At 42.6% G+C, this 9,703-nt stretch overlaps 1 protein-coding gene and 1 long non-coding RNA gene across 3 annotated transcripts in view; one reads left to right on the top strand and one right to left on the bottom strand.

The window, feature by feature from the left end:
• LOC142496972 (uncharacterized) overlaps positions 1–8,854 on the bottom strand; it is a 22,898-nt gene extending 14,044 nt beyond the window's left edge. The window contains exon 1 of the long non-coding RNA XR_012802147.1: positions 8,579–8,854. This is a non-coding gene — a long non-coding RNA (uncharacterized LOC142496972). The remainder of the gene's footprint in view (positions 1–8,578) is intronic.
• LOC142496971 (NXPE family member 1-like) overlaps positions 1,075–9,703 on the top strand; it is a 64,503-nt gene continuing 55,874 nt past the window's right edge. For both annotated transcript variants that reach the window (XM_075604118.1, XM_075604117.1), the window contains exon 1: positions 1,075–1,168. The gene's annotated coding sequence lies outside the window, so the exon portion shown is untranslated. The remainder of the gene's footprint in view (positions 1,169–9,703) is intronic.

The raw sequence follows: 9,703 nt of genomic DNA, 5'->3' as shown, positions 1-9,703 counted from the left end.
GCTGCTCACAGGAGGCCAGAGGTGTAGTTCGCTGACTGGAAATCAGTCTATGAGGTCCCAGAGATCGCCTCACCAACTTGAATGGCCGCAGTATTGGTCCCACGCTCAGTGCGGCCTCGTGATGATGTAATGGCGCAATCGGATTCCCTGACCCGTTTCGTCACCAGAGGGCGACTTTCTCAAAGGGCTGATAGTGAATGGACAAAGATCCTGTATACTTATAGCCAGTTGGTTGCCTAGCAACCCGTAATTGACATGGGATATATTAACCTACTAAAATCTAGCTGAGACTGAAGGTCCCATATTAGGTGAATTAGGTAATCACTGTCACAGGTACACAGTTAAAAGTAATAGAGAGCACATAATAGGAAGGATAAACTACAAAAATAAAGCCATAAAAATGACTAAAGATAGAACCAAAATAATACAATTACTGATAAGGATTATATAAAATTCCAGCCATCAATAAACATACAAATGACACCTAGGTCATCAATAATAAAAATAGTGAGGAGGATCTAGTAGAAAAACACCTCAATTGCATAGCAGTATACACATATATAAACATATCAACACAAATACATATATTAATAACAACATTTGCACACAAAAAATAAAAAAATAAATGAATAAAAATATAGTTAAATATAAACATATTAGACACTGCAAATACAACCAAAGAATATAGATATTATAAATGATAAATCATATGACAAAAATAAAATATAAAAATAAAAAATGAAAAAAACACCTAACAACTATTTGATTCTAGTAAGCTATATATATATACATATAGAGTGAGAGTTAATCACAAATATAAAATATATAGTAGCCCAAATTATAAATATATATATATACTAACTTTTAGACAGTTTAACAAGGGGATGATATAGAAAATACAGAAGTGGTCCCAGATTAAATAAAAAATACAGCCCAATATATCAATGAACAATATCAGAGGGGCACATAGGCTAAGAGAAAGAGAGAGGACAAGCGATATATGTATATATCCCCTGTAAACCCCACTCTTGTGACGTAGATACAAACGGCACTTTGTACTCTTATGCCTCCCATAAACAGATTGTGCTTATCACAGCGCCCTGCCCTGTGTTACGGATTCTGTACATTTCACTGGCTTTGGCATTTGGTGACAAGAGCAGCAAATAAGGTAACTAAGAATTATATTCAATAAAGGTGGGGAAGCAGGCTTACATCTGGGAGACATTTAATATTCTGTTAATCAAACTCTCCCATCACAAGGTAAGAAAAAACTGCACCTGATCTAGCAAATAAAAAGCAACAGTTCTGCAAATAGCCTCTAAATGTAATTACACAAAATGTTTCTATAGGATTTCTTCTTGTCCAGGGTTTTGGGTATGGGAGACTTTGATAAATACATTTATCTAATTAAATTGACAAATCTGATAAATGCAAGCAGAAAATAACTTAATTATATTTGAAATAAAAAAGAATACATATGGCTGATATTCAGGACATAAAGTTATAAACACTTTTTACATTTGTCTAAATCTCCCGGCTAGTTACATTATTTCAGGGAAGGAAACTGAGCTCAGAGACACAGAAAGGCTGCATTATTTTATTTATAGAAAGAAAAAGAACTCAGAGCACTTCTATCCAAACATCAATAATACCAAGTGATAAGAATATAATTACTAAGTGATAATGACAAAATAAGTGATAAACATATAGTGTAAGATTATATAAAAAAGTGTATATTAAAGTGTGAGGCCAAAATGGAAAAAACATATATAGTGCTATATATATATGTGTGTGTGTGTATATATTTTGACAAACGGCTTACTCCGGGGCTCCGCCGTCTGTCCGGGACTGTTAGAACACGGTCTTTTAGGGTAGGTTAAATGACGAGGCGTAACGTGCTGTTCCTTAACACAGACTATTGCCTGGTTTATTCAGTCCCAGGCACTGAGACTGCCACACGGAATTCAAAATAATACATAAGCAAACAAAAACCCTGCTCGTCTGAGCAATAACTTAACTAAGGTTTTCCCTGACTGGGGCTGGACTGGCTTATCCAGTTCCAACAACAAAAATAAGGAACTTTGCCGTTTTAAACAAAAGGAACAGAATGATTTAACCTGTTTGGTGAGAGGTGTTTCCCCTCTCTGCTTCCAGCAGCCATCCTGCCTCGAGGGGCGAGGGGAGAGGGGAGAGGGGAGAGGGGAGAGGTTCGAGGGGCGAGGGGCGAGGGGAGAGGGGAGAGGGGAGAGGGGAGAGGGGAGAGGGGAGAGGGGAGAGGGGAGAGGGGAGAGGGGAGAGGGGAGAGGGGAGAGGGGAGAGGAACCATGAAATCAGCCTTAAATACCTGATCTCTAACTAGCAGGACAGGTGACAGAAATCAGGCAGCAGACAAACTCTGGTCTGGATCCCTCCCCCCTCAGTTCCAGCACTTGCCAAACTGTGGGATGGAGTGCATGCATTCTGAGGCTGCACTTTCCAGCCTAAACAGGATAGAAACTGTTCAGTATCCTGGGAGCCCTATATATGGAATTTATCACCATACCCTGGTTTCTGTCACAATATATAATGCACCATATGTGTTTTTTTGTGTTTCTATTCCTCACACAGTATGTCTCCTGGAATTCTGCACTAACCACATTATTTTATTTATACAAGTGTTTATGAGGATCGCTATTAGATAAGTACAGTATGCATTGGAGTTGTTGTTTTTCTCTTTTCAATTATTTGTTTCGGATGAAGGACATCTGCAGCGTTGTGACAATGTTTCTCCAAAATGTCCTTCATCTGTAGTCCGATTTGTATCAAAGTCTCCCGGCTGCAAACTCCGGGCTAAACTGTAACAAGAAAACAGCCGCAGATTTATCAGCCATGCCCATAATATCCCATTCCCGTCTGCTGCAGGTGTGCCCAAATTGTGGAGGTGGGAGACCCCCTCATGTCCCCTGAGACCGCCTCATGTCCCTCATACACCCTCATGTCCCCTCATACCCCTCATGCCTCCTCATGCCCCCTCATGTCCCAAAATGTATTCTCGGCCCCCCCTGCCTGATGTAATCAATCACATGAAAAAAAAAACCTTTATTAAGCGGTATACAATGTAAATACAAATGTCTAAATACTTATTTCAACAACTTGCGCTTGCAAAATTAGGCTGCGTCCACGCTGCCGCTGAGAGCGGTGACATCACCAACTCTCCAAGCATGAGCACTGGGTGTCCTGCATAATTTTGCAAGCATGAGCGGGGGGCATGGATCGGGGCTATTTTTCTGTATGTTTGTGTGGCTGTGTGTGTGTGTGTGCGTGTGTGTGCATTAGCTGCTGCTGAGCGCGCTTCAAAGTCAATTTTGTTTGTCTCCCGAAGCGCCAAGCTTTGGAGACCGTACACCCCTCAGTTTGCATTTAATCACAACACACATACACACAATCACAACACAGACACAGCACACATGCTCAATCACAACACACAACACAGACAGACACAACACACAATCATAAGTCGCACACTTTCACCCAGGGAAGGAAGTACTACTGTAAGCCTGCTCCTGTCCCCCATGCTGCTGAAAACTGGGACGGGTAACACAGGAGGAAGAGGGGATGTCTGTGTGCAGAGAAGGAAAGCCCCGCCCCTTCTGCAAGTCACAGCAGTGAAGTAGGCTGGAAATTATCTTTTCTGGCGCTGAGGTGAGGTTGAGATGAGTGGATTTGTAATTTCTTCTGATGAGCTTTGACCTCAGGAAAAGGAGAAAAGAAAAAGACAAAACATGCAGGGGACCTGCAATGGTGTATTACCCAAGGGATAACAGGATTATACAAAGAAGGAGCAATTTATTATTAAAATAACAAGGTTCAAAAACCATGGATTACAATTAATAAACATACATTGAATATGATAAAATGAATGATGGACAAGTGCCTAAGCACTATCCGCACTCTTGTGATTTGGAACTTAGTCCAACAGTTCCGTTCTTTGCTCCACCTGGTCTAAAATTGAAAACCTACTCACCACAGGTAAGTAGTATATAAGCACTTGGTTTTGGTGGTCTTGGCCGTTGATCTCGCCGTTCGCCTGGTGATGTAGTCGTCTCTGCTGCCGGGGATCCGATTCAGTGTTCCTGTGAGCGCTGCTTCCTGGAATACACACGATCCTCACGGCGTGATGACGTCACCCGTATTGGTCCTCGGCTACGGTGGCTCAGCGGTACCAGCAAACCTTCCATCGCGTTTCGAAATTACAAATGACGAAGAGAGACATCACAGCTCTGCCCGCCCCCAGGTTTCCCCGCACACAGCCCGCGCCCCCCCTAAATAATCCTGCGCCCCCTAGTTTACGCACCGCTGATATATATATACATATATACAGTGTATATTTTTTATATATATATATATATTTGTGTGTTACGTGACTCTCCCTCACTCTGTCTCGCACCCCGTTATTCTTTTTCACACAAGTGTGTGTGTGTGTGTGTATATATATATATATATATATATATATATATATATATATATATAAAGCAGAAAGTAGCCGTGTTAGTCCAGTTGCGATAGTGCAGAATAAATGAGTTCTTCAGTATTAGGTGATACCTTTTTTATTGGACTAACAATTTATGTCATTATACAGCTGCACATCCACGAATATAGTGTATATGATTCAATGCAACAAATGTGACCAAGGTTGCTACATTGGGGAAACCAGCCAAAAATTACAAGGAAGAATGAATATGCACAGACACTCTATACTCCATCACGAAGAAGGAAGATACTGCTCACCTGTGGGACATCACTTCTCACTACCAGATCATTCCATAAATGATTTAAAAATCAAAATCCTCAATAGAATGTTTAAAAGCACCCAAGAACGGAAAACATTTGAGCTCAGAATGATAAGACTCTTTGACACCAAAACCAAAGGACTTAATGTGGACATGGGTTTTCTCACACCCTACCAAAATTGTCTGTAATTATCCTGCTTGCCTCTATTCTTATCCACACTTTCTCTCCCCCCCCTCCCCCCCCAGCATCCCTTCCCCTCCCCACCTTTCTTTGACACTGTCCCCTGGCTTCAAACACTTAACACCCGACCTTATCTACAGTAAATATCTGTTTGTTTTTTTTGTTTTTTCTCTCTACACTGTTTTAGCATTGATTCCTGTGTAAATCAGTATTGCTGACCTGAAGAAGAGAGGAGAACTCTCGAAAGCTTGTCCTATGACATAAATTGTTAGTCCAATAAAAAAGGTATCACCTAATACTGAAGAACTCATTTATTCTGCACTATATATATATAATATATATATATATATAATATATATATATATATATATATATATATATATGTATATATATATATATATATATATATATATATATATATATATATATATATATATATATATATATATCACTTAGTTATTCCACTTAGCTATTCCACTGGTCACATAATCATATATATATATATTTGTGTGTTACGTGAATCTCCCTCACTCTTACCCACATAGAGGTGGGGGCCCGGCTGGTCTCATAGGCCCCTGGTGGTTGTGCTGGGTGCTGTGCATTGTCTCTATGAGGCCAAGCCCATTCTGGGCCCGGGGTGCACACACGGACTGTCCGCTGTGTGGTTGGGAGGAGAATGTGACACAGCACGGCCCGACCCGCCGGCCACCGCATAGAAAACGGCCAGGGGATTGGACAGGACAGCAGGGTGAGAGATGGGAGGTCAGCAGTTCAGCCAATTAAAATACGAGATGGGGAAGCGCGTCCAACCAAAGAGCTAGGAACAGAACATGGCAGCCAACCAGGAACCGGGACAGGATGAGGGGATAGAGTAGGTGTGAGACGGGGGGATAGAGGAGTTGTGAGATGGGGGATAGAGGAGGTGTGAAATGGGGGATATAGGAGGTATGAGATGGGGGATATAGGAGGTGTGAGATGAGGGGACAGAGGAGGTGTGAGATGGGGGGACAGAGGAGATGTGAGATGAGGGATAGAGGATGTGTGACATATCGAGGTGTGTATATGGTGGCATATAGAGGAGGCTTATGTAACAGTTACAGACTAGATTAAAATGTGAGACAGCCTTAGTTTTGAAAGAACTTAAACTGGTGGTGGATGTGAGAGTCTCTGTTAGGTTGTTCCAGTTTTGTATTGCACGGTAAGAGAATGAGGAGCATCCGGATACTTTGTTGAGCCTTGGGACCATGAACAGTCTTTTGGAGTCAGATCTCAGGTGATAAGTTAATGTTGCTGCACTTGTGTAAACACAATACTTCGGAAATCATATTTATTTAACAAAAAAGTAATCAAAAATATAAATGACATAAATAGACGATGCTGCAATCATCCTCAATCATTTAATTAAACGATGGGCCATATCCGTTGTATAAGTGTAGCCCTCTTTCCCCCTAGTGTAAATAGTCTGCTGGTGCTGGCAATACCTGTTGGCTCACGGAGATCCCAACCCTCCGCCACAGGGAGCCCGGGGTGATATAGCAGCAACAATCTCGGTGCAGCGCCTTCATCCGAGAGGGATCCCAACGTAGTGGGAGGAGCCCCTCACATGATCCAAAATACTGATACACACACACACAATATATAATAACAATAATCTTTACGTATGACTATATATATATATATATATATATATATATATATATATCTCGATAATGAGAATAGTAATATTACTGGTTACAGCTACCCATCCAGCCTCGCACAACCTTACCCACCACCATGTAACCCCACACCGTGTCCACAGTACCTGACGGGGCCCTCGGGCACCCGACCACCCCGCTGTCCACAAGAGTCTAACCTCCAACCCTATATGTGGTCAGCGCTGCTCTATGGTTGTGTGTTACTTGGTTGGTGCACTTAGTGATGTAGGTACCTGCCGGGGGCTCCAGCACCTGGGCGCACCGACTGGAAGAACAATGGGATCCGCCGATCCAGCGATGTCCTCTGCGATGAGTCTGCCTCCGCATGGGGTGGTATCCCGCTGGAGAGTCCCACACAAAGATAGTCTCTTATGCTTTGCCTGGTGATCTGGTCCCAGACCACCGTCTCCAGTGCTGCACAATGTGGCAGCTGTATTCTCTATCATCCAATAGCTAATGGGGCAGGGTCCCTACCTAAGGGCCTGTCCCTATAGCAGCCACAATCTTCCCAAGGGAGTCGGGGCCTAGCTGGGCCTAGGGGAATGTTTGGCCTAATGCAGGGGCCACAGAAGCCCTGCACATACAACCTCCCCTTAACCTGTCCCAGCACCGACTGACTAGCAAGGTCTGAGCGCGCCAAATGTATCCACTAGCTGGACGTGGTCCTGGCAGCCCTATTGGCCGGTTGCGCTCATGTGACTGCAGCCCTGCTAAGCCTTCTGGGGGCTGTAGTCCCCGTGGAGCCTCTTCTTTATTGCCGCCGCATGTGGCTATCATACTGCGCATGCGCTAACTGTAATGACCACAGCGACTCCTTCTGCGCATGCGCAAACCTCAGCGCGTGCGCCTGCCCCTTTAAACATGGCGGCGCCCTGTAGAGGGAACCGCCGGCGATCCCGCCGCCACCTGTAACATCCCCCGCAGCAGCGAAGGTAAGGAGGGGGAACGGAAGACCAGGGGACCTGGTTACATAAGGTATCAGGTCCTTTGCTCAGAATTAGCTCCCTACATCCCAATTGTATTCTCTGTTTGTAACACTGATGAGAGATATCTTTATTTATAAATCTTTCACAGATTTGTTACGATTATACATTTGAATATTCTTTGAGTGTCACCCATTGGTGCAATAACAGTTTTATAATAATGTCCATTAATCAGATGTAACTGTATACTACCATTGATTGTGTAGACTGATATATCAAGGTGTATTGTATCTCCGTTCCATTTCTGTACCTGCTCCTAATAAACGTCTTAAAATTAAAAATAAATATACTGTGTATATATATGTATGTATATATACCCCATTGGGGGACCGGAATGTCGTTTATTGTGTCATTTTCAATACAATTAATTATTTTGCCTTCTTACCTGAGTGCTGCCCTTTGATTTCGTCTCAAAAACTGTATTGTATGCCATATTATTACTTTATGGGACCAGCACCTATATTGATTTACTTTCCAGTGGAGTGTCTGCTGTTTCTTATGCTATATATATATAGATATATATATATATATATATAAACGACAGTAGAAAAAATGTTCAATAGATAAATGGGGAGGAGATGCAGCTGGTGCTAGTGTTGACCGTCTATATTTTATCTCAGTGTACAGTACTGTACACACATACATTAAAAGTCAGTTGTTTGATTACTGATTTATCATTAACTCTGTTTTCTCACATTCATGCTATAGTATTTCTCATAAAGGTAAAAGTAAAGTATTTAAGGTTTTTACGAGATAAAGCAATTGCTTAGTAACCCATAATAAACGTTCCAGTAGGCAGAGCTCGTCACGGTAGTCCGGGACTTTTAACACCATTTATATTTAAGGGATCAGTCACAAGGCAAAACACAGTAATGAAATAAAATGAGGTTTATTTGGATAAGACCTCGGAAACACACAGAAATACAAAATACAGAGAATATACACACTTACTTTGGGTCTGGGGGTAAAAACTAGGCTTTCCTAGGTGCAAGGCACCTGCTTCAGCAAAGGCTGGCCTTGTTCACTGCACGGAGCTGGAATAAGCCTCGAATAGGTAACTTCACTCCTCAGAACCAGTCCTAAGCTTGGCTAGGAATTCCCTGGCATCAAAATGCCCCATGGAAACCTTACTTCACTGGACCAGTCCCAAGACTATCAATAATTCTGAAAAGACTGAGAGACACACACCCTGATCTGCAGCATCCCCTTTTAGAGACTACTATGCCCTATGTTTTAATATGGACAGAGCCTTTCTGGCACTCAGAGAGTGAGAGTATTCTCAGCAGCCAATCAGAGCAGGGCTCATCTGGCTGATGAGGTCAGAGGCAGGGGGCATGTTGAACCAGCTCAAGACGCCCCGTGGGCGGGACATATGTTCTGGCCAATAGGAAAAGCACCTACGATCGCCATCTTTTCCTTAGCCAGCCCATTGCCTCCCACTGGGCAGGGTTGTCACGGGAGACCAGAGCTCTTAACACCTTAATACTCGGATTCTTTGATTGAGCAAAGTGAGAGATAAAATAAATTGTGATTTATTTACAACATGAACATACACAGCTTGATTTACGAAATAATACGAAATAACACTTTCTGGGATGGGGCAAAAGGAAATAAAATGTTCCCAGAACGAACTTCACAGAAATAAAGTCTCTTGGCACAAATTCCAAGGAGTGGGGTTGGTGCGCAAACAGAGCCGCGAAACAGTCTTTGGCTAGTGGCACCGCTCGCAACCACTATTTCTCCACCATAGATAATCTTTGCGTTTTCCTGAAGTAGGATTGGCTCTGGATTCCCTAGTTCTTACGAATTATCGACTTGGGTTACGATGTGATAAAGTTTCAAATCCAGCTCAGATTAATCTTTTAAATGCATGATGAATCCCAATTCCCGATCGGCTGCACAGACTTTTAAAAGCACCAAAATCCTATCTGTATACTCTGCAGCAAATCGTGGTGTGGGAATCAAACTTCCCACCTATGGCAAGGTTGCCAGTACTTTATGGAACAGGGCAAGGGGCTTCATGGTATGCTATGGGCATGCGCGGACTTCACACCTGTCCCACTTAGCATACCTAAC

Source organism: Ascaphus truei, chromosome 6 (assembly GCF_040206685.1).
Source record: "Ascaphus truei isolate aAscTru1 chromosome 6, aAscTru1.hap1, whole genome shotgun sequence".
Classification (NCBI taxonomy): domain Eukaryota; kingdom Metazoa; phylum Chordata; class Amphibia; order Anura; family Ascaphidae; genus Ascaphus; species Ascaphus truei.
This window is presented reverse-complemented; position numbering and strand designations above follow the sequence as displayed.